This window comes from Hemicordylus capensis, chromosome 2 (assembly GCF_027244095.1).
Source record: "Hemicordylus capensis ecotype Gifberg chromosome 2, rHemCap1.1.pri, whole genome shotgun sequence".
Lineage (NCBI taxonomy): Eukaryota > Metazoa > Chordata > Lepidosauria > Squamata > Cordylidae > Hemicordylus > Hemicordylus capensis.
The window spans coordinates 1,116,416-1,141,542 of record NC_069658.1 but is presented as its reverse complement, the minus strand read 5'-3'; the positions used below and the strand labels follow the sequence as shown (position 1 = coordinate 1,141,542).

At 47.0% G+C, this 25,127-nt stretch overlaps 1 protein-coding gene and 1 long non-coding RNA gene across 8 annotated transcripts in view; both read left to right on the top strand.

Moving 5' to 3' along the window:
* The window catches only part of UNC13B (unc-13 homolog B), a 267,593-nt gene that overhangs the window by 13,576 nt on the left and 228,890 nt on the right, over positions 1-25,127 (top strand). The window lies entirely within an intron of this gene.
* LOC128343231 (uncharacterized) lies at positions 631-24,359 on the top strand. The gene is made up of 2 exons (XR_008315398.1): positions 631-796; positions 23,969-24,359. It is a non-coding gene; the product is annotated as an uncharacterized LOC128343231 (long non-coding RNA).

Genomic DNA, 25,127 nt, shown 5'->3' with positions numbered 1-25,127 from the left:
CCCTGTGATCAGCTGATATAGTGAGGTAGAGCTGGATATTACCCACATATGGATGCCCCTCTAGCCCAGATCTCTGGACAACCTCTGCCAGGGGTTTCATGTAGTTGTTAAATAACATGCCGAATGAGACTGAACCCTGTGAAACCCCATCGGCCAAGGGATTGGCATAGGTTTCCTCAGTACCACCTTCTGGACCTTCTCCTCAAGGTATTTTATTTATTCATTCTTTCAGTTTATATAACACCTGAAGCTATTATTATTATTATTATTACATTTATATCCCGCTCTTCCTCCAAGGAGCCCAGAGCGGTGTACTACATATTTGAGTTTCTCTTTCACAACAACCCTGTGAAGTAGGTTAGACTGAGAGAGAAGTGACTGGCCCAGAGTCACCCAGCTAGTTTTATGGCTGAATGGGAATTTGAACTTGGGTCTCCCTGGTCCTAGTCCAGCACTCTAACCACTACACCACGCTGGCTCATCTAAAGGCAAAATAAAACAAGAAACAGTTAAAGCACTTTAAAACAATTTAAAGCATTCAAATATTACGAAAAGCTTGGCTAAAAATGTGTTTTAAGGGCTCTTTTAAAGGCTGATAAAGATGTTAACCCGCTAACATCTATAGGGAGTGCATTCCACAGCCCAGGAGTGACCACAGAGAAAGCCTACTCCCGAATCACTGCCGGGCGAGCTGGCGGCGTACAGAGATAGACCTCTCTTGATGACCTTAATGTGTAGTGAGGACCATACAGAAGAAGGTGCTCTCCCAGGTAACCTGGTCCCAAAGGTTTTAAAGGTAATTACCAGCATTTTGTATTTTGCCCGGAAACCTATTGGTAGCCAATGCAATTGTTTTAAAACAGGCATAATATGGTATTTCTGAGAAACCCGAGAGCCCAATCTAGCCGTTGAATTTTGGATCAACTGAAGTTTAACTAGATACAAAGGTAGCCCCACGTAGAGCGCATTGCAGTAGTCAAGCCTAGAGGTTTCCAGAGAGTGTACCACAGTTCTGAGATCCTTCTCTTCAAGGAACTGACGCAGCTGTTGTATCAACTGAAGTTGATAGAAAGTGCTCCTGGCCATAACCTCAACCCAAGAAACCAGAGTGAGGCCTGGGTCCAGAAACACTTCCAAGCTATGTACCTGATCCTTTATGGGGAGTGCAACCCCTATCCAGAACAGGAAGTTCTATCACATCCTTTGAAGTATGTGCCCTTTCCCTGAGTACTTCAGTCTTGCTTGGATTGTTTCAATTTATTATCCTTCATCCAGTCCATTACTGCCTGTAGGCAGGCATTTAGGAGGATTATGCCATTTCCTGATGATGATGATGTCATAGAGAAATAGATTTGGGTGTCATCAGCATATTGATAACACCCTGCTCCAAACTTCCTGATGATCTCACCCAGCAGTTTCATGTAGATTTTAAAAAGCATCGGAGATAGGATGGAGCCTGAGGGACAACATACAGATCTCGTTTCAAAGAGCAGCTATCTCCAAGCGACACCATCTAGAATCCAACGGAGAGATTGGAATGGAGCCACTGCAAAGCAGTACCACCTATTCCCCAGTTCCCCAAATGATATAGAAGGATACCATGGGCAATGGTATTGAAAGCTGCAAAGACTCAACAGAGTTGCACTCCCTCCATCCGTTCTTTGGTAGAGATCATCCATCAGGTCAACCAAGGCTGTCTCCACCCCACAGCCCACTCTAAAGCCAGTTTGAAATGGATCTAGATAATCATTATGTTCTCAAACTGCCTGGAATTGATCAGTCACCACCTTCTCAATTACTTTGCCCACCCAAGGGAGGTTGGGTCTGGCCTATAGTTATCATTCACTGAGGGCTCCAGGGCAGGCTTCTTAAGCAAAGGACTCACAATTGCCTCCTTCAAACATGGGGGGCATCCTGCCCTCCCACAGTGAGGTATTTATGGTGTCAACTAGACCTTCTCTGAGGGGTATGATGAGAACCAGTTCAGAACCACCCCATCTCAGCCTTGTGAGGTGGACACATACCATACTTGGTGGGACTGAATGCCTCTGAGAGTCCAGCAGCACCCACAGGGATGTGTTTCCCTTCTCCGCCTCTCGGCATAGGTCGTCTGCCAAGGCTGTTTTGGTCCCAAACCCTGAGTGGAAGCCAGATTGAAATGGGTCAAAGTAATCGGTTCCCCCAAGGCCCTCTGTAGCTCAGATGCCACCACACACTCCATTACCTTACTCAGGAAAGATTAGAAATAAGCCTAACCGTTTCACGGTTGGAGGGTCAAAGAAAAGGTTCTTTGCCACTGTTTCTCTGAGAAGTGCTGGCCTCTTTCCCTTCCTCAACAATTCATTAATAACTCCCTCTGGCCACTTGACTACTTGAGTTAGCCGTGATGAGCAAGGCTCGAGCGCATGACGCTGCCCCCATGTTCTGAGGATCTTATCCATATCCTTTGGCTGCAACACCCTGAAACATATCCAGTACAACAGGTTCAGACAGTGCCTGAGGCAAGTCACTGGGCTCCAAGTGGTCTTGGAGAAAACCAATGACCTAGACCCATTTCAAACTGGCTTTAGTGCGGTCTATGGGTTTGAGACAGCATTGGCCAGCCTGATAGATGACCTTCGCTAGGGAATTGACAGAGGGTTCTTTTGGATCTCTCAGTAGCATTCGATACCATCGACCTGGATTGCCTGAAGGATTTCAGAACATCAGAACAGCCCTGCTGGATCAGGCCCAAGGAAGCCCATCTAGTCCAGCATCCTGTTTCACACAGTGGCCCACCAGATGCCTCTGAGAAGCCTACAGGCAGGAGTTGAGGGCATGCCCTCTCGTCTGCTGCTGTTACTCCCCTGCAACTGGGACTCAGAGTCATCTTGCCTTTGAGCATTCTGCCAATGCTTTACATCTACATGAAACCGCTGGGTGAGATCATCAGGGGATTTGGTGCTGGGGGTTATCAATATGCTGACGACACCCAAATCTATTTCTCCTTGTCATCAGGAAGTGGCATTAGCCCCTTAAATGTCTGCTTAAAGGCAGTAATGGGTTAGATGAGGGATAATAAACAGAAGCTAAATCCAAGCTAGACAGAGGTGCTAGTTGTTGGGGGATGTAATCTGCAAGATGGGATAGGATTTTCTGTTCTGGATGAATTTACACTCCCCCAGAAAGAACACGTTCATAGCTTGGGAGTGCTCTTGGACCCGGGTCTCACCCTGATGCCTCTGGTTGAGGCTGTGGCCAGGGGCACTTTTTACCAGCTGCAATTGATTCACTAACTCTGCTTGTTCCTTGAGGAGAATGACCTGAACATAGTGGTACACCAGCTGGTAACTTCCAGGTTAGACTACTGTAATGCACTCTATGTAGGGCTGCCTTTGTATGTAGTTTGGAAACTTCAGTTAGTTCAAAATGTGGCAGCCAGATAGGTTTCTGGGGTATCTCTGAGAGACCACATTATGCCTGTTCTTATTATGCCTGGGTTGGGGGCTAGTTCACACATGGGGTGCCACTAATTCCCCCCCACCCACAAGCCAGTGGGGTACTCTGTTTTTTAGGAATTTTTGAAGTGTTTAAACTCTTTGGTGGGTAATGAATCTTCATAGGGATTCATTATTTGGAAACGTCATAACATACACTTCAAAAATTCCTTAAAAAACCCCAAAGTACTAAATTGGCTTGTGGGTTGGGGAGTAGTTGGCACCCAATCCACCCTATCGCCAACCCACTTTGGACCACCTTGGTGCTACCCATGGGGAGTAATGGGGCTGCTTCATATCCCCATTGTTCTCTATGGTGAAGATAAAGGAGCAGTGCTGACTCTAATAGCATTTTCATTGATACTAAATTCTACATTTATTTATTATTATTATTATTATTATTTATCAATCCTCAAGGAACAACTGACACTAAAAACTGGCACTAGGGATTAAGGCTGTCATGCTTTGTCATGGTCACCATTTACATCATGAGATAAATAGATAAATGAGCTTTATACTTTGGCGGACTGTTGTTCTGTTTTGAGGGACCCCTCTAAGTACTCTGTTTGAGATTCATTAATCATATTTTTATACTATTATAAAAACAATACTATTTATTGTTTAGGTACAAAACTAATATAAGTTTTAAATGGATATAACATATTAATAATATTAATTATTAATATGTTTAATGATACTTTTGAGTCAGCGGGTACGGGAGGGGACCTTCATTATGGAAATGCTTCGTGCCTGAGCATTAATCTTCATCTCCATGTCTAGAGCTTCCTCCTTTTCTGCTGTTGCTTTTTGTCGGTTTTGGCTCTCCCCTCTATATCTTGGTTTACTGTTAGGCCTGTAATTTTATTGATGGTAGACTGAGTTTTATGTTAACATTTCTTATTTCATAATTATATTCATTCATATATATATATATATATATATATATATATATATATATGTATGTATGTAAATTATATATAACAATTATTGTTATCTTGGTATCTTGCATGTAGAGGCGGCTCTTATGATGGACCTATTCTTCTGTGTAATCATGTATACTCTCAGAGATGTAACCTTTTTTGTTTTTATTTATATTGCTAATAGAAGCACCATAAACTCTAAAAAAAAAATTTAAAAAAATGCAATACCAAAATGACTATAGGCTTTAAAAAGAGCAGGGGGCAGGGAGAATTCATGGTGGCTTAAAGCAAAATTTAAAAACACACAAAAACATCATTATATCTATAGAAAATAAATTAAGACTACACTAAGCTTGACATATTAGCAGCAGCAACAGAACCAAAAAAAAAAAAAAAAGCCCAGCTTTTCTGTTAGGGCTGCAATTTTGTACACTCTTATTTGAGTGTACAGAATTGCATCCATCCAAGAGTCCTCAAAGAACTCAAATGTGAAATTGTTAACCTCCTTGCTAAAATATATAACTTATCCCTGCAATCAGGCTCTGTACCGGAGGACTGGAAAGTAGCAAATGTAACACCGATTTTCAAAAAGGGATTCAGGGGCGATCCGGGAAATTACAGGCCGGTTAGTTTCATGTCCATTTCAGGCAAATTGATGGAAAGCATCCTCAAGGATAAAACTGTTAAGCATATAGAAAAAGAGGCCCTGCTGAAGGAGAACCAGCATGGCTTCTGCAAAGGGAAATCTTGCCTCACCAAACTTTTGGAGTTCTTTGAGAGTGTCAACAGGTGTGTGGATCAAGGTGATCCTGTTGACACAGTATACCTGGACTTCCAAAAAGCTTTCGACAAAGTTCCTCATCAAAGACTCTCGATTATAAGGGGACAAGTACATGTGTGGATTGCTAACTGGTTGAAAGACAGGAAATAGAGGGTAGGTATAAATGGAGAGTTTTCGCAATGGAGGGAAGTAAGAACGAAGTGGGGTCCCCAGGGATCTGTACTGGGACTGGTGCTTTTTACTTTATTCATAAATGATCTAGAAGCAGGGGTAAGCAGCGATGTGGCCAAATTTGCAGATGATACCAAACTCTTCCGGGTAGTAAAATCCAAAACAGATTGTGAGCAGCTCCAAAGGGATCTCTCCAAATTGGGTGAGTGGGCGACAAAGTGGCAAATGCGGTTCAATGTTGGCAAGTGTCAAGTGATGCACATTGGGGCACAAAACTATGGTGTGGCCACATTTGGAGTACTGCTTGCAGTTCTTGTCACTATATCTCAAGAAGGACATTGTAGAACTGGAAAAGGTGCAGAAGAAGGCAACCAAGATGATCAGGAGCCTGGAGCACCTTCCTTATGAGGCAAGGCTACAGCATCAGGGCTCTTTAGTTTAGAAAAAGACGACTGCGGGGAGACATGTCTATAAAATCATGCATGTTGTGGAGAGAGTGGATAAAGAGATTTTTCTCTCTCTCACACAATGTTAGAACTAGGTGGTCATCCCATGAAACTGATTGTGGAAAAATTTAGGACTGACAAAAGGCAGTACTTTTTTATACGACATACAATAAAACTATGGAATTCTCTGCCCCAAGATGTGGTGACAGCCAACAGCCTGGATGGCTTCAAGATGGGGCTAGACAGATTCATGGAGGACAGCTCTATCAATGGCTATTAGTCTGAGGACTATAGGCCACCTCCAGCCTCAAAGGTACGATGCTTTTCAATACCAATACCTCAAAGGGCCACTTTCTGTTTTTCTTTTTTCAGTCCGCCAGTCCCAGTAGTTGTGGGTGCAGGAAGGAATTGCTCCTCCCCAGAACTGGCAGGCATCACGGCAATGTTGCAAGGAAACATCCCAACTTTAAGTGCTGTTAAGCTGCAGAGCCAGCTGCTGAGGCTCCTTTGGCTGAACATCTGTGGGTGGTTGCATGGCGGGTTATAGGGTATCTTGTCTTAGGGCAGGGGGTCGTCCTGGATCACTCCCTGGATTCTTCCAGCTCTGTTGAGAATTATGGTTTTACTCTTGAGTTGGTGACAGCGCTAGGATTGTTAACTGGGTGACCTTCTTGTTCACCCAGGCCTTTAAAATTCTGATTTTCCGATTCGGTTTGATTTTAAACTAATTTTAAAATGTGTTTCTAAGCTGCTTTGAATTGTATTTTGTATTTTTGTTTTACCCTTTTTTGTGTCTTATGGTTTAATGTTTTATGTGTTTGTGTTGTATGTTTTCATCCTCTGTTGTGAGCCGATCAGAGAGCAATTTGTTATGGGGCGGCTAACAAATAAAATTTATTATTATTCACTGCAACTTGATGGTTCTCCTGTTGTTGGAGAAGACTCTGGCCTTCATTCTGTGTGTGTGGGCTTCCTGATAGCTGCTGGTCCCTGTGGGAATCACGATGCTGAACTCTTGGTCTGATCCAGCAGGGTTGATATGATGTCAAATGAGAGCCAATATTTGCTTCCGCACTTGGGTGGGGGGAATTTTATTTTGGCAGGAGCATTGTGCCTCAGGTAGTTAGTTTTTAATTAGAAGTAAAGGCCTTTAGAATATGTAATGAGATGGTGATGGCCAACAGTCTTGGAAGTGTGCCCAAAGTCAAGTCTAGCGTGTGAGAGAGAGCGCCACTCCAGCGCATGTGCTAGTGTATCTGCAACAGAGAGAGAGAAGGAGAGAGAGGACTGTGTGCATTGTCGATTCTGGCCCGTTGGGCAGAGGAGCAGCCAGTAGTGCAGTGTCATGCCAGAGACACCGGCAAGGGTGTCAGCCTGTCTCGATGCCATAGGCAGGTTCCTGGGCCCTCCTGCTCCCACCCAGCTGTGCCAGATGCTCCTGAAGTCTGCCCATAGCACAAATTGGCCATTCTTCCACAGTGGGAAATGGCTTACCTGGAGCAGCAGACCCCGGGGTGCCCTTAAAGGCAGCGGATGGCTAATTATTTAGCTGCGTCTTCTGTTTTTGGAAATGGGTATCTAAATGTCTTCTGCTGTGTCTGCTCCCATCTAATGATCTGAGGGCTCTGTGGCATTTGGTCTGAGTCCGAGATAAGAACCACCCTCCTGGATCAGGCCCGAGGAGACCCATCTAGTCCAGCATCCTGTTTCACACAGTGGCCTAACAGATGCCGCTGGAAGCCTACAGGCAGGAATTGAGGCATGCTCTCTCATCTCCTGCTGTTCCTCCCCTGCAATTGGTACTCAGAGGCATCCTGCCTTGGAGGCTGGAGGTGGCCTCTAGCCCTCCGACTAGTAGCCGTCAATAGACCTCTCCTCCATGAAGTTATCCAAACCCTTCTTAAATAGGAGTCACTGTTTTACAGTGGTTCCACTCCTATGTCTTGTGTAGATTTCAGATGGTGGCACTTGGCAATAGTTGGTCTTCAGAATGGGAGCTGCTATATGGAGTTCCTCAGGGCTCCATTCTGTCACCAATGCTTTTTAACATCTACATGAAACCGCTGGGTGAGGTCATCAGGGGATTGGGGAATTGCTGGATTTCCCTTTCCAAGTATGGTCGTGGCTGACCCCTGACCCGCGGATACATGAGCCTGTATTTTTTGCCTTTGCGTATACTGAGGTTGGGTGCCTATTCCCCGACTGCGGATATGTGAAACTGCAACTGCTGAAACTGCGGAAAGCAAGGTTTGCCTGTATGAAAAATGTGACAGAGGACGGAGGATGTCTCCACAGCTGAACACCGAAAGGAATCTAGAGAGAACGCAGAAACTCTAATCAGGAAGAATGTGTATGAACTGCCTGTTTCAAAGAGTTGGAGAAGAGCTAGATTCACTAAGGGTTTGCCTATTCTAAGAATACCATTCATTATGGATAGATCTACATGGCAAATAGAGAGAAACTTGGAAAGATAAGGAATTGAAGTGAATCTGGTTTGCACGACACCAGTAACACTAAAACAACAATTAATTAACTCCAGATTGTATGATAGGAGATGTGATGTACAAGACTGTGAAATTTGTCAGTGGGGGAAGTAAATTCTGGAAAGCAAGTTGCAATATAAAACATTCAATGTTTAGGTTGCACTTCATTTTATATTGGAGAATCTGGTTGACTGGTGAAAGATAGAGATAAAGAACATCTAGCAGATTTGAGGTATTGTGCACAGAGAACAAAGCCCTGGTCGATGCATTTGAGTTAAAAGCACAAAGGCAAAGTAGTGCCTACTAAAATATCTATTTTGGGGATTGAAAGGAATTTACAAAAACAGAAAATAAAGCAAGCATTATTTATAGAAAAACTGACACCAGATGTCAATGCTCAAGAGGCATTGGCTGATGCTATGAGAAAAACCAGGTGATTCCCTCCTCTCTCCCTCATCTCTCCGCCAGCCCTGGAACAGAGTGTTATCTGGTTATAGAATTTAACAGCTGGGGATCTTTTTCTGTGCTTGTTTGCTTAACAGATGATGGCGTGTACACTGCAACAGTTTTATTGATGTGTACCAACTTTTATTTTTGTGCAGTAGATGGAGAGGAGAGCTGGTCTTGTTGTATCAAGCATGACTTTTCCCCTTAGCTAAGCAGGGTCTGCCCTGGTTGCATATGAAAGGGAGACTAGAAGTGTGAGCTCTATAAGAGATTCCCCTCAGGGGATGGAGCCGCCGCTCTGGGAAGAGCAGAAGGTTCCAAGTTCCCTCCCTGGCAGCCTCTCTGAGATAGGGCTGAGAGAGATTCCTGCCTGCAACCTTGGAGAAGCCGCTGCCAGTCTGTGTAGACAATACTGAGCTAGATGGACCAATGGTCTGACTCAGTATATGGCAGCTTCCTATGTTCCTATGCCTATCTTATATTTCCTTTTAGACGGTGGAGCTTTAGGCACCAGCAGCAACCAACAGAGATGCTGTGCTAAGGTTGAATTTGGATAGTCTGTTTCATTCATCAATTCTTACACTTATATCCTGCTTTCCTCCAGGGAGCTCAGAGCGGTGTACATGGCTATGTTTATCATCACAGCCACCCTGTGAGGTCTGTTAGGCTGAGAGATAAGTGGCTGGCCCAGAGTCACTTGGTGAGGTTCATGGCTGAACAGAGATTTGAGAATCAACAACAACAAATATTTATATACTGCTTTTTAGCAAGAGTTTCCAAAGCGGTTTACATAGAGAAATAATAAATAAATAAAATGGATCCCTGTCCCCAAAAGGCTCACAGAGTCTAGGAAGAAACCATAAGATGGACCCCAGCAACAGCCACTGTAGGGATGCTGTGCTGGGGGTGGAGAGGGCCAGTTGCTCCCCCCCGCTCAGTAAAGAGAATCACGGTCACCATGTTAAAAAGGTGCCTCTTTGCCCAGTTAGTGGGGTCTGAAAGTAGCCTTGTCTGGAGGCAGCCACCTTCCCCAGGGCTCCTCTGGGTTAAAATGGGCTTCTGGTCAAGGTGGACGGAGTCAGGGTTGCTGCTGAAGCCTCTGAGAGGTGGACAAAAGCAAGCTGAGCTCCTCTCCTCTCACTGCAGCCATTTATTTAAACACATTTCTATACCACTTATAACCATATTTCGAGGGGATTCACAACAACTGTAATGAAAACATCTATACACTTTAAAATCAACAATTAAAAGTGATAAATAAATTAAACAAACTGCAGACGGACCTCTTCTGATGATCTCAATGGGCAGTGTGGTTCATAGTGAGGAAGATGTTCTCATAAATACCCAGGGTCCAAGACGTTTAGGGCTTTATAGGTTATAACCAAAACCTTGTATTTTGCCTGGAAACCTATTGGCAGCCAGTGTAGTTCTTTCAGCACAGGAGTAATATGGTCTCTCTGAGATGACCCAGAGACCAACCTAGCTGCTGCATTCTGGACCAACTGTAGTTTCCAGACTACATACAAAGGGCAGCCCCACATAGAGCACATTGAAGTAATCTAGACCGGAGGTTACCAGCAGATGTACCACTGTTTTGAGGTTGTTCATCTCAAGAAACAGACGCAGCTGACGTATCAGGCAAAGCTGATAGAACCACTGGCCACTGCCTCAACCTGGGAGACCAGGGAGAGGCTTGGATCCAGAAGCACCCCTAGACTGCATACCTGTTCCTTCTAGGGAAGTGTGACCCCATCCAGAATAGGCAGATCAAAATCATCTCTCGAGTTCCGACCCCGCACAATGAGTACCTCTGTCTTATCTGGATTCAGTCTCAGTTTGTTATCCCTCATCCAGCCCATCACCGACTCCAGGCAGGCATTTAGGGAGGTTATGCCCTCTCCTGATGATGCTGACATGGAGAAATAGATTTGGGTGTCATCAGCATACTGATAGCACCCTGCACCAAATCTCCTGATGATCTCTCCCAGCGGTTTCATGTAGATATCCCATCACACAGATGTTAAACAACACTGGAGACAATATGGAGCCCTGAGGGACACCATACAAAAGTTCAGATTTTGAAGGACAACAGTCTCCAAGGGACACCATCTGGAACCTGCCCGAGAGGTAGGAGCTGAACCCTTGCGAAGCAGTGCCTCCCACTCCCAACCCCCTCAGACGCTCCAGAAAGATACTATGGCCAATCGAAAGCCGCCAAGAGGTCCAAAAGGACCACCAGAGTCACACTTCCTCTGTCAATTGCCAATTGGAGATCATCCATCAGGCCGACCAAGGCAGTCTCCACCCCATAGCCAGCCCGGAAGCCAGTCTGAAATGGGTCTAGATAATCAGTTTCCTCCAAGACTGTCTGGAGCTGGGAGGCCACCACCCTCTCAATTACCTTGCCCAGCCATGGAAGGTTGGAGAAAGGCCTGTAGTTGCTCAACTCTGAGGGATCCAAGGTAGGCTTCTTCAGAAGCAGTCTAATAATTGCCTCCTTAAGTTAAGGAGGCATCCTGCCTTCCCTCAGAGAAGCATTTATAATCTGTACCAGGCCTTCTACAACAACCCCCCTGCCAGATAGTATAAGCCATGTCAGTCAAGGGTCAAGAGAACAGATGGTAGGCTGCACGATTCCAGTCAGGTTGTCCACATCCTCAGGAGTCACAAACTGGAACTGATCCAACTTAACCACACAAGAGTCGTCACTGGGCACCTCCACATCAGACACTGAAGTAATTGTGGAGATGGAGTCTAAGTCGGCCTGAATATGAGATATTCCCCCCCCCCCAAGAATTCATTATACACATCACAGCGGGTAATTGATGGTTCCAGATACTGATTCAAGGGAGGAGGGGCACATACTAGCCCTCTCACAATCCTGAACAATTCCACCGGATGTGAACTTGCAGGTGCAATACGGGCAGAAAAGAATTGCTTCTTTGCTGCACGTATCACCTGAGTATAGATCTTCAAGTGCGCTCCATGTTGCAGTCTGTCAGATTTGAGTCAAGTCTTTCTACACTTGCGCTCCAGTCATCTACCTCGCTGCTTCAGCCCCCTTAGTTCTTCTGTATACCAAGGGGCCAGTTTTGAAGCAGGTCGGAGAGGACGCTTAGGAGCGATCATGTCTACCGCCCCGGTGAGTTTGCTGTTCCAGTTCTCCACCAGGGCATCAACAGGATCACTGGCAGAACCAACACTAAACTCCTCCAAGGCTTCTTGAAATCCTATTGGATCCAATAACCTTCTTGGGTGGACCAAGAAGGTCCTTCAGCCCTGTCAAGGTGGAAAGTGATTGTGAGTCCAACCTTAACCAAATGGTGGTCCGTCTATGACAATGGGGAAATCTCAGGAGTTCCCACCCATGGAACACCACCCTGATCGAAGTGAAAGATCAAATCAAGTGTGTGCCCAGCAACGTGCTTCTGTCCCGAGACCACTTGAGATCGGCCCATAGTTGTCATGGTGGCTATGAACTCCTGAGCTGCCCCAGACAAACTGGTCCCGAAATGAACATTGAAGTCCCCCAGCAGCACAAGCCTGGGAGACTCCAATGCCAGTCTGAGACCAAGTCCATCAGCTCAATTAGGGAATCTGTTGAGTAGCGGGGTGATTGGTATACCAACAGAAGTCCCAGTCTATCCCTGGTCCCCAAACTTAAATACACACATTTGATATGGCCTGACACTTCAACAGGGATCATGGTAAGGGAGATATTATTCTTATAGACCACAGCCACTCCACGTCCCCACCCCCGGTCCCTCACCCACTCCTCAACAGAGTACTCTGGAGGAAGAATCTGGGACCAGACTGGGCCCCCAGCCTCCCCGAACCAGGTCTCCGTAATACATGCTAGGTCGGCGCCTTCATCCAGAATCAGATCATGGATGGTTTCTGGTTTGTTCTGGACTGACCTGGTATTACAGAGAAGCAAGGCGAGGTTCCAAGGATGGTTGGCACTGCTCCCCAAGGTCAAAGAGCTGATGGGACAGCCGGAAGGGGAAATGTCTATTAGATTTCCAAGTCCCCTTCCCCTGTAACAGCCTGCCGGCCTGCCAACGTTACTTCTTCTGTTCCCTACTACCACCGGAATTGCCACCCCATAATCAGTGGGCATGCCCCCTGTCTCCCCATCTCCAGGTAAGCCCAAACACATTATAAAATAATCTCACCCAGGACTAATTATAACAGAAGCCATGCCACTAAATACCCACCCACATGCAAAATACCCACCCTCACCCTCGCTGTCCCCAAGGTGGTTCCCTCAAGGGGGCGACCCCCTTTGGTGTTGCCCCTTTGGTGGCATGCCGCCACTGGCAGCACCCTTAATACTCCTGAGCAGCAAGCTCTAGACAGATGGGATCCAGAAAACTGCCAAGTCACCCCCCTGGGCCCCAGTCCTGCAAAGCCTCACCACAGAACAGCAGTCAGTCCTGGAGGGCAGATGGCAAGCAGTGGGGCAGAAGGAGAAGCAGACAGGCAGGCGTCTAGTCCCTCACCCTGGGGTCCGCCTGGAAGCAGGTGATGTTCCTCCTCTTCTCTCTCCTGCAGGCTTCTGGGGGGCTGGAGTCACCGGCAGCACCCTAAATAGCCCTGAGCAGCAAGCTCTAGGCAGATGGGATCCAGGGAACTGACAAGTCACCGCCTGGGCCCCAGTCCTGTACAGTACTTTGACAGGGAGTGCATTCCACAGCCCCAGGACTACTACAGAAAAGGCTTACCACTGAGTCACCAACAGATGAGCCAATGTAGTGGTGACAGGGCACCTAATGGCGCAGCGGGGAAATGACGTGCCTAGCAAGCGTGAGGTTGCTGGTTTGAATCTCCGCTGGTATGTTTCCCAGACTATGGGAAACACCTACATTGGGCAGCAGTGATATAGGAAGATGCTGAAAGGCTGCATTTCATACTGCATGGGAGGAGGCAATGGTAAACCCCTCCTGTATTCTACCAAAAGAAAACCACAGGGCTCTGTGGTTGCCAGGAGTTGACACCAACTCAACAGCACACTTTACCTTAGTGGTGACAGGAAATGAACCTCCTCTGACAATCTTAATGGGGGCCGGCTGCCGAGCAAGCAAACAAACAAACAAACAAAGTGTTCTCTTAGGTACCCTGGTCTGAAGCCATTAAGGGCTTTATAGGTAATAACCAGCATTTTGTATTTTGCCCAGAAATAGATAAGCAGTTGGTGTAGTTCTTTTAAGATTGGAGTTATGTGGTCTCTTTGGGTTGCCCCAGAGACTAACCTGGCTGCTGCATTTTGCACCAATTTTAGTTTCTGAATGATGTACACATTGCAATAGTCAAGCCTGGAGGTTACTAAGGTCATATTGTTCCAGAGAAAGACACAGTTTGTGTATCACCTGAGCTTATAAAAAGCACTCCTGGTCACCATTTCCATCGGATATATTTGGATCCAGGAGAACTCCCAAACTCTGTACCTGCCTTTCCAGGGGAGTGTAACCTCATTCAGATCTATTCCAACTTCTTGATTACAACTCTCTACGATGAGCACCTCCACCTTATTTAGACTCAACTTCAATTTGTTATCCCTCATTCAGCCCATTACCACCTGCAAACAGGCGCTTAGGAATGTTATGCCATTTCCTGATGAAGCTGACATGGAGAAATAGATTTGGGTGTCATTAGCGTGCTAATGGTGCCCTGCATCAGATCTTCTGATGATTTCCCCCAGAGGTTTCATGTAGATCTTAAAAGACACTGGAGAGAAAACGGAGCCTTAGGGGACTCCATATGAAAGCTCTCGCTTGGAAGAACAGCAGTTTCCAAGTGACACCGTCTGAAATCTGACTGAGAGGTACGAATGGAGCCACTGTAAAACAGTGCCTCCCACTCCCAACTAACCCTCGCAGGCGATCCAGAAGAATACCATGGCATCGAAAGCTGCCGAGAGATCCAGAGGGACCGATAGAGTCACACTCCCCTTGTCAATTCCCAATGGGAGATCATCCATTAGGCTGACCAAAGCAGTCTCCGCCCCATAGGCTGACCAAAATCCAGGTTGAAATGGGTCTGGATCATCCGTTTCCTCCCAGACTGCCTGGAGCAGAGCGGCCCCCACCCTCTCAGTCCCCTTGCCCCCATCCACGGGAGGTTGCAGACGGGCCTAGAACGGCCTCACTCGATCCAGCGCAGGCCTCTTGGAAAGGAGACGAGGAGGCATCGCGCCCCCCTGCAGAGGAGCCCGCATGATCTCGACCGAGCCCCCTCCAACGGCCGGATAATAGAAGCCAGGCTGGACAGGGGTCCGTTGCCCCCAAATGGCAACTGTGGTCCCTGCCCACTTCCAGTAAATGAAGTAGCCAAGGGCCCTGTGCTGCCCTCCTCCTTTCAGCACTGCCCAGCAAAAGTGGTTTGGACGCATGCAGGACTCATTTCGCCCTCCTTCTCTCAACCTCAAAGGAAAGCTGGCATTTTGCTTCTAGAAGAGGGAGGGAGGGAGGATCCAAGCCCCACATGTGGCCCGATACAAAAGGCCTTGATCCTCACGATAATATGCCGCCTTACGCCTGAACCAAACTTCAGGTTTCTCTCTGACTCTGGGAGTTTTCAATTGGGGCATGCAACCGGAGGGCGGGGAGAGAGAGAGAATGGCTTCCATCTGCAGGATTGTCTGCGAGTGAGACTGCTTTTTATGAACAAATAACTTCTCAGTACAAAGGGATTTAAACTTTAAACCAAATCTAATCAGAACCTTATCCTGAGGGAAAGTTTCAAATGAAAACAGAATTCAATTTAGAATGAAACATGTACATGCTTTGATGATATGGGAGCAGTGCATCATTTGGGCCAGGAGCTGTCCTGGTTCTGGGCATGAAACCTACTTCCTAGTTCCCCTTTGAAGACGTGGCTCTTTCCCGCCCCCCCCCCCAAGGAGACACCATCTTGGGACATCTCTTTTCTTAAACATGGCCTAAATTGGTGGCTTAAATCCCCCTGGCTTTTTGTGTTTGGGGAAACAGGTCACCTGAAAGAGTTGCCTGTCTCTTTTGCCAGCATCGCAGGATTAAAGTCCCATAATCTCAGTGATTGAATTAGAGATTTTGTTTCTGTCCTCACTGCTCAGTTCAAACCAGCTGCTGGGCAGAAACTTAAGGGTGATTCTTGAATGGAAAACAGAGATCAATTGCACAACTACTAAATTAAAAAAGCCCTCCCAAACCCCGATGGTGCCAGCAGTTAACTAGATTGAAATGTGTTGCAAAAATAGTGTGCACCAAAGTTAGGAAAACGGAATGAAAGCCATTGTCAGTGGAAGGGAAGAAGTACAAGTTCCTTTTTTCCCTCCCCCTGGTGCTTTAATTTTAATTTTATTGCAATAAGATTACACAGTGAACATAACATCATCAAGGATGGCAATTATATATGTAAATATAACTTTTAAAAAGGGAGGGGAAGAGAAGAGAAGATCCCTTAAACATAACTTTAACATAATAAGACAAAACCTACCTAGGAAAAAAGAAAGGGAAGCAGAGGAGGGAAGACACCTTCTTCTAAAGATACATGTCTTCAAAGCATAAACAATTCATTAAAATTTGACTGAATAGCTGGAAATTCTTTTTCTTTACCTTTCCATCAGGGAAGGGAAAAAACCAGTTCAAATGCTGACAGGGAACACATGTCAGTTATCTGAAGTTGCAGTTCAGGAGTAAATTTGTCCTTCTGGTGCTGTATTATAATCCCTTTGGCAGCCCTACACCCCCAAGCATGAAGAATCCACAATTCTTGATGTAATGCTAGATTCTGTATGCTGGGGATATACCCCAACAAAACAATGTCCTTCCTGTAATGAGAGGAGAGCTGGTCTTATGGTAGCAAGCATGACTTGTCCCCATAGCTAAGCAGGGTTTGCCCTGGTTGCATATGAATGGGAGACTTGATGTGTGAGCACTGCAAGAGATTCCCCTCAGGGGATGGAGCTGCTCTGGGAAGAGCAGAAGGTTTCAAGTCCCCTCCCTGGCGGCATCTCCAAGATAGGGCTGAGAGAGATTCCTTCCTGCAACCTTGGAGAAGCCGCTGCCAGTCTGTGAAGACAATACTGAGCTAGCTAGACCAATGGTCTGACTCAGTATATGGCAGCTTCCTATGTTCCTATGACAGGTAATGATTGCTGCAATGTCATGTCAAAGATGTTATGAATCTCAAGCCAAAATGAATTCAAGCCAAGTTTCAAGAGCATTCATGACCCCATGGTATTGTATGGAGATTTTTGTAAGCATCATACCAAGGAAAGTGAGCTATTTATTCTCTATGTTAACTGAGTATCACCACTGTCTACTTGGGGAATATGAATATATATAGTCAGAAATATTGGCATTGAAAAATAAGACAACTTTGGAAATGCACCTTTTGTGGCAGGGTGCCTTTCTGACGTGCTACCTGCAAGTTCTCATTAATTTCTCACCTGCAAGTTCTCACTAAGGCAGAGCAGCTGGCCGTTACAGGGGAAGGGAATTCAGTAACTTAGTGACTGTTTCCACTTCCAACTGTGCTGTCCTCTCAGGCCTCAGGGAGCAGCCCCAACGACCCACAGAGTCTGGTCTTGCTCCTCTGTAATGCCAGGTCAGTTCAGAATAAGACCTAAATTGTCCACGATTTGATCGTGGATGAGGGAGCTGACCTGGCATGTATAACTGAGACCTGGTTGGGCGAGGCGAGTGGTCCTGTGTGGGCTCAGCTTCTCCCACCAGGTTACTCTGTCGTGGAGCAGGCTAGAGGATGTGGGCGGGGGGTGGTGGAGTGGCTGTGGTCCATAAGAATACCATTTCCCTTACCAGGGCCCCTGTGAGACAGCTGACTTATGCGTATTTTTGAAGCTGGGAACTAGGGATAGATTGGGGATTCTGTTGGTGTACCGTCCACCCCGCTGCCCAACTGACTCCCTAACTGAGCTGACGGAGCTAGTCGCGGAGTTGGTGTTGGAGTCTCCTAGACTTTTGGTGCTGGGGGACTTCAATATCCACTTGGGGCTGGCTTGTCTGGTGCGGCTCAGGAGTTCATAGCGGCCATGACAACTATGGGCCTATCCCAATTAGTTTCTGAACCAACTCACGTTGCCGACCACACACTTGATTTGGTCTTTTGTTTGGATCAGGGAGGTGTTCCGTGGGTGGGGGATCCAGTGGTTTCCCCATTGTCATGGACGGACCACTACCTGGTTAAGGTTGGTCTCACAGCCGCAATCCACCCTTGCAGGGGTGGTGGACCTATTAGCATGGTCCGTCCAAAAAGGCTGCTGGACCCAGTGGGATTTCAAAAGGCCTTGGAGGATTTTGACGCTGGTGCTGCCAGTGATTCTGTCGATGCCTTGGTGGGAACCTGGAACAGGGAACTCATCAGGGCAGTAGACACGATTGCTCCTAAGCGTCCCTTCCGACCTGCAGCAAAAATGGCCCCTTGTTATACTGAGGAGTTGCGGGGGCTGAAGCGGTTGGGTAGGCGACTAGAGCGCAAGTGGAGGAGAACTCGGTTCGAATCTGATAGGATACAGCATGTCACCCATTTGAAGAGTTATGTGGTTGCGGTGCGTGCGGCAAAAAAGAGCTTTTGGTCTGCGCATATTGTGGCTGCAGGTTCGCGCTCAGCAGAGCTATCCCAGGTTGTGAGGAGTTTGATTTCTGCTCCTTCTACTTCAAATCAGTCCCCGGGGTCGTTCTGCTGTGATGCCTTTAATGGATTTTTTGCAAACAAGATCTCCTGTATTCGGGCCGACTTGGACTCCACTGTTTTTGCAGGGTCTATGGAGGAGGTGTCCAGCAATCTCTCTTGCAGTATTAGATTGGATCAGTTTCAATCTGTGACTCCTGGGGCCTACCACCTGTTCTCTAGATCCTTGCCCAACTTGGCTGCTTCTGTCTAGCAGGGAGATTGTTGGAGATGGCCTAGTTAATATAATAAACGCATCACTGAGGGAGGGTAGGTTGCCCCCTTGTTTGAAGGAGGGATTGATTAGACCACTCCTAAAGAAGCCTTCTTTGGATCCCTTAGTGATGGACAGTTACAGGCCAATCTCCAATCTCCCTTGGTTGGGCAAGGTGATTGAGAGGGTGGTGGCCGACCAGCTCCAGGCAGTCTTGGAGGAAACTGATTATCTAGACACATTTCAAACTGGCTTTAGGGCTGTCTATGGGGTTGAGACAGCCCTGGTCGACCTGATGGATGACCTTTACCGGGGAATTGACTGAGGGAGTGTGACTCTGCTGGTTTTTCTGGATCTCTTGGCGGCGTTCGATACCATCAACCATGGTATCCTTCTTGATCGCCTGGGATCGCTCCTATCTCTCAGGTAGATTCCGGATGGTGGAGCTTGGTGACAGTTGCTCCTCAAAACGGGAGCTGTTATATGGAGTCCCCCAGGGCTCCATTCTGTCACCAATGCTTTTCAATATCTACATGAAACCGCTGGGTGAGGTCATCAGGAGATTTGGTGCTGGGTGTTATCAGTATGCTGATGACACCCAAATCTACTTCTCCTTTTCATCTTCAGGAAATGGCACTCATTCTCTAAATGCCTGCCTACAGGCCGTAATGGGCTGGATGAGGGAGAACAAATTGAAGCTGAATCCAAGCAAGACGGAGGTTCTCATTGTGGGGGCTCAGAATCTGAGGGATGAGTTAGATTTCCCTGTGCTGGATGGGGTTACACTCCCCCAGAAGGAGCAGGTGCGCAGCTTGGGAGTACTCCTGGACCCAGGCCTCACCCTGGTATCTCAGGTGGAGGCCATGGCCAGGAGTGCTTTCTGTCAGCTCCGGCTGATTCGACAGCTGCGTCCATTCCTCGGAGAGGATGACCTCAAAACAGTGGTGCATCAGCTGGTAACCTCAAGGCTTGAATACTGCAATGCGCTCTACGTGGGGCTGCCTTTGTACGTAGTCCGGAAACTTCAGTTAGTTCAAAATGCGGCAGCCAGACTGGTCTCTGGGGCAACCCGGAGAGGCCATATGATGCCTGTTTTGAAACAGCTACACTGGCTGCCGATATGTTTCCGGGCAAAATACAAGGTGCTGGTTATTACCTTTAAAGCCCTGAACGGCTTAGGTCTGAGTTATCTAAGAGAGCGCCTTCTTTTACATGATCCCCACCGCACGTTAAGGTCAACTGAGGAGGTCCGTCTCCAGTTGCCACCAGTTCGTCTGGTGGCGACGTAGAGGTGGGCCTTCTCTGTAGCTGCTCCTGGGCTATGGATTGCACTCCTGGCAGAAATTCGTAATCTGAGATCATTGCTGTCCTTCAAGAGAGCCCTTAAAATGTACTTATTTGGCCTGGCCTTCCAGAGTTTTAAATGATTAATTGTTTTAAACTGTTTTAAATTGTTGCCCTGATTTTCAGGGCTTTTAGCTGTTTTATTGTTTTTTTGTGTGTTTTAATAGTTTGATTTTAATTGTTAATTTGTTTTTAATTGTTTTTATCTTGTTGTGAACTGCCCTGAGCCGTATCGGAAGGGCGGTATATAAATCTAATTAAATAAAATGAATGAATGAATGAATGAATGAATGAATACATAACCCTGCTCATTTTGACTGTTCAAAAATCCTAGACAGGATGTGGCCTTACAGCTCTGAGATCACTGCTGGACTGGTGAGATCAATTCTCTGCAGAGGACGCAACCTCCTAAGTTGGTCCCTGATCTGGAGGCTGAAATCCACGACTGCTGCCGAAATCAGCCGTGTGTCTCGTTCTCCTTCCCTTCCCTTCTTCGCTCCGTAACATGGAGTAAAATTGAAGCTGAGTTGTGATGTTACCTCATTGTGTGTTTCTGCTCCTGCTGTACAGGATGGAGTGTGTGTGGTGTGTCAGAATGTGCCCATAACATGGGCACATCCTGCTAGACAAAATGGAGTGGGGAAGGAGCAAGACATGGAGTACATATCTAGTTTGCTCAAGTCCAAGTTTTTCTGTGTGACTTCTGTTGTGGTGCCGGTGTTTGCTGGCCATATGCACATTGGCAGAATGCTGCTAGCTTAACTGTGGGCAAAGGGACTCCTTCTGTGTCTGGTGCTAGGGTGCTGATGCTTGAAGGACTGGCTATGCATCTTTGAATCGGAAACCTCACAACTCTCAGTAGCCTGTCTTAAATAGAACTACGTATTTGTACAAGCCAGCAAAAGAGTCTTAAGGATCTCTGTAAAGATATTCTGTAGCAACTGTAGTATACCAGGATTTTTCTCTCATCACGCTGACAGGTTTGCACATGTGCAGAGTGACAGTTTCAGACCTTTCTAGAGCTTTGCCTTATTGGGAAGTTGTGGTGGGAACCCGGCTCCACCTGCCTCTGCTGTGGGATGTAAGAGAACCCTTGCATAAGAATAGCTTTGCTGGACCAGGCCCAAGGAGGCCCATCTCGTCCAGCATCCTGTTTCACACAGCGGCCCACCAGATGCCTCTGGGAAGCCCCAGGCAAGAGCTGAGGGCCTGCCCTCTCTCCTGCTGTTGCTCCCCTGCAACCGGGATTTAGGGGCATCTTGCCTCTGAGGCTGGAGGTGGCGCCCTCAGACTAGTAGCTGTTGATAGACCTCTCCTCCATGAAGTTATCCAAACCCCTCTTAAAGCCATCCATGTGGCTGCCACCACATCTTGGGGCAGAGAATTCCATAGGTTAATTATGCACTGTGTGAAAAAGTACTTCCTTTTGTCGGTCCTGAATTTCCTGGCAATCAGTTTCATGGGATGGCTCCTGGTTCTAGTGTTGTGAGAGAGGGAGAAAAAGCTCTCTATCCACTCTCTCCATACCATGCATAATTTTATAGACCTCTATCATGTCTCCGGTCAGTCTTTTTTCTGAACTAAAGAGCCCCAGGTGTTGTAGCCTTGCCATGTAAGGAAGGTGTTCGAGGCCCCTGATCATCTTGGTTGCCCTCTTCTGTACCTTCTCCAGTTCAACAATGTCTTTTTTAAGATGTGGTGACCAGAATTGTACGCAGTACTCCAAGTGTGGTCGCACCATAGTTTTGTATAAGGGCATTATAATGTTAGCCGTTTTATTCCCCTTCCTAAAGAACCCTAGCGTGGAATTGGCCTTTTTCACAGCTGCCACTTACTGGATCGACACTTTCAATGAGCTGGCCAGTACAACCCCAAGACCTCTCTCCTGGTCAGTCACTGACAGTTCAGATCCCATCAGCATATATGTGAAGTTGGGGTTTGGTTTTTTTGCTCCAATATGCATCACTTTATACTTGCTCACATTGAACCACATTTGCCATTTTGTTGCCCACTCCCTAAAAGGAGAATTCCTTTTGGAGCACCTCACAATCTGTTTTAGATCTCACTATCCTAAATAGTTTAATGTCATCTGCAAATTTGGCCCCCTGCTGTTTACCTCAACTTCTAGATTATTTATGAACAAGTTAAAGAGCACTGGTCCCAGTACCAATCCCTGGGGGACCCCACTTTCTACCTCCCTCCATTGTGAAATCTGTCCATAAATTCCTACCCTCTTTTGCATGTCCTGCAACCAGTTACCAATCCATGCATGAAAACTGCTAAGTTTTCTTAAGAGGAACTTTGTCAAAAGCTTTTTGGAAGTCCAAGTATATTATGTCAACTGGATCATTTATCCACATGCCTGTTCACAAAGAACTCCAAAGGGTTAGTGAGGCAAGACTTGCCCTTGTAGAAGCCAGGCTGATTCTCCTTCAGCAGGGCCTATTCTTCTATATGCTCAACAGATTAATCTTTGAGAATCTCTCTCTGTTCAGTCGCGCCCGACTCTTGGTCACGGATCAATGAGAATGCTTACCATCAATTTGCTCAGCATAGATGTTAAGCCAACTGGCCTGTGATTTCCTGGATATCCCCTGGATCCCTTTTTGAAAATTGGTGTTACATTGGCTACTTTCCAGTCATCTCTCTGGTACAGAGCCTGATTGGAGGAATAAGTTACATATTTCTGCATATGTAAACCAGCTTTTCTTTTGGATCAGCCTGTGACACAAAGCTCCAAAGGAGAATATTCTTATGCAATCAATACTTTCCAGTTGCAGGGTTTATTTGCTTATTTTTTCTCTTCCTTTCTGTGCTCTGCTCTGACTTATCAGCATCAAATATAATCCAGAGAAGGCCCATTACATGTAAGTCATAGAGGCTCTTTGCTGTGCCCACTGATTTCAAGGGGATTAGGGTTGCTGTGCCTCACAGCCTCCTTTCCAGGAGGAAGAGCTCTTGCCAACTGCCCCCTCCCTCCCTCCTATTGTTGGCCATAAAATATGAAGCCGTACGTGGGGGTGTGGCCCCTCTGGGCAAGACGGACTGTACAGCCCTGATGCTGCTCCAAGTTGGTGCTTTCTTCAAGGGCTGGCTGGCTGCTTCTTTTTCCGCCTTGGTCTGAGCAGAGAAAGAAATCGCCCAAACAGCAGCGCTTGAACAAAGTCTCAGCTGGGAGCAGCAGAGGGGCTGTGTGGCCATTGTTCCTGCTAGTGGCCACGAACGGACGGAGGGGGAGAGTAGCCCCTGGAGGGAGTGAGCAGGGGGGCAGGAGCTCTTGGCCACCCCTGGGAGTGGCAGCAATATGCTGGCCCAAGAGCCCCTGGTGGCGCAGTGGTAAAACTGCCGCCCTGTAACCAGAATGTTACAAGTTCAATCCTGACCAGGGGCTCAAGGTTGACTCAGCCTTCCATCCTTCCGAGGTCGGTAAAATGAGTACCCAGAATGTTGGGGGCAATATGCTAAATCATTGTAAACCGCTTAGAGAGCTCCGGCTATAGAGCGGTATATAAATGTAAGTGCTATTGCTATTGCTATTGCTAAGTGACACAAATCAATGCAGCTTCCTGATATTGTGGATGGAAATGTTTCTTCAACAAGCAAGTAACCTTCATGGAGAAAATTTAGAGGTTTATAACTGTATTTTGGGAAGACTATTCTAGGTTTGTGGGTGAAATAAGATCTTGGCAATGGTAGGAAAAACAAGCAGATGCCCCCAATAGCCTCCTACCTTATTTTGGAGCTGGCAATATCTTCCTTTTCAGCTGGAAATTAGTGGCAGTGAAAAAACAACAGGTAGACTTGCTGACCCATGATGGACCTTTGTCTGCCCCCACCCCCACCCCCGTGAATGGTTGCTGTGGAACAGAGGAGCGTTGGGGGTTGTCATGTTCACACTGGGAAGCTCTTGCTCCAGGAGGTGGTGTGTGTACTCAAGGGTTCCCTTGGGTAGATCTTCTCCCTCTGGGACCAGCTCCGTAGAGTAATTACCAGGCCTCTGTCTGTGTTTTCCAGGTGGAAGCTGTTGGCTGGCGGGAAAGCTGTGCTGAAAGAGAGTGAGGGGAGGAGAAAGCACACGAAACCCTGTAACGGCCATGGCAGGAGGAAGAGGCCTGCAGCATTAGGTGTGGGGAGGGCTGCAGAGTCTGAGCCCCCCCCCAATATTTGAAATTGATGGCCAGCCCTCCCACTTGCAGAGACAGAAGGAAAAACACACAACTGGAACAAGCTTAGCCAACTGCCTAGGGAGGGTGCCATGCTCTGTGCCTCTCCTTCAGTGCTGGCTCCATTGCACTCGGCAGAGGCTAGTTCTGAGTTAATGTGAGAAGGGAGAGACTTTAAAGGAGTAAACCTGCTGCAAAGAGTTTCCTTTTATTAAAACTGAATAAATTAAATCTGCATTTAGGTTTTTGATTTGCACTGATGTTGAGATCTCTCTTCCCCTCCTCTCCATCCCAGTTGCAAATTGTCTGGTGCTCAGTCCGAGAAGGAGGGTGTGCATCTGCACAGGAAGGTGCATACAGGTTCCCGCCAGGACTGAAGAAGGGCAGAGTCGCCAGGGGACACAGCCAAAGGAGCTACCAGGGCAGGGAGGGTTGGTTCCCACTGGGGGATTGTTTGGATCAAGAATGTCGCTTTCTTGCAGCTGTGGGGTTGGCATTAACTGCTGCAGATTCTGCTTCTTAAAATGCAACTGAAGTAGAATCCATATTGCATTATGGTGAATGGCCAGCTCTGCAAATCATGTGCTGGATTTAGGTGGGATATAATCCTTTGACCATCTGCTCATTCTTCATGTCTCAGCAGCTGGGTCTCACATTATTTCCCCCCAATCCATTTCGAAAGGTGAGCTTGAGACAGCAAATGAGTTGCCACCAGATTGCAGCCTCCACCCTGCACGTTGGTGCTTGGCTGCCAGCACTTGCTTGCTGCCGCCTCCTCCCTCATTCGAAGCCTCCTTTGCTTGCTGCTGTTTGGAACCACACATGCATGGAGGGCCTGCTTTGAGCAGTGTCTGGAGAGGAACAAAAATAATGCCACAAAGAGAGAGCCGGGTGGGTGGGGGAGCTGAGCGAACTGTGCGTCTTCCAGCGAAGCCTTTGGGCTTTGTGGCACAGAATCAAGCCTCCCGCAAAGGACAGGAGCCTCTGCTTCTTTAGCTTCCTCTCAAAGG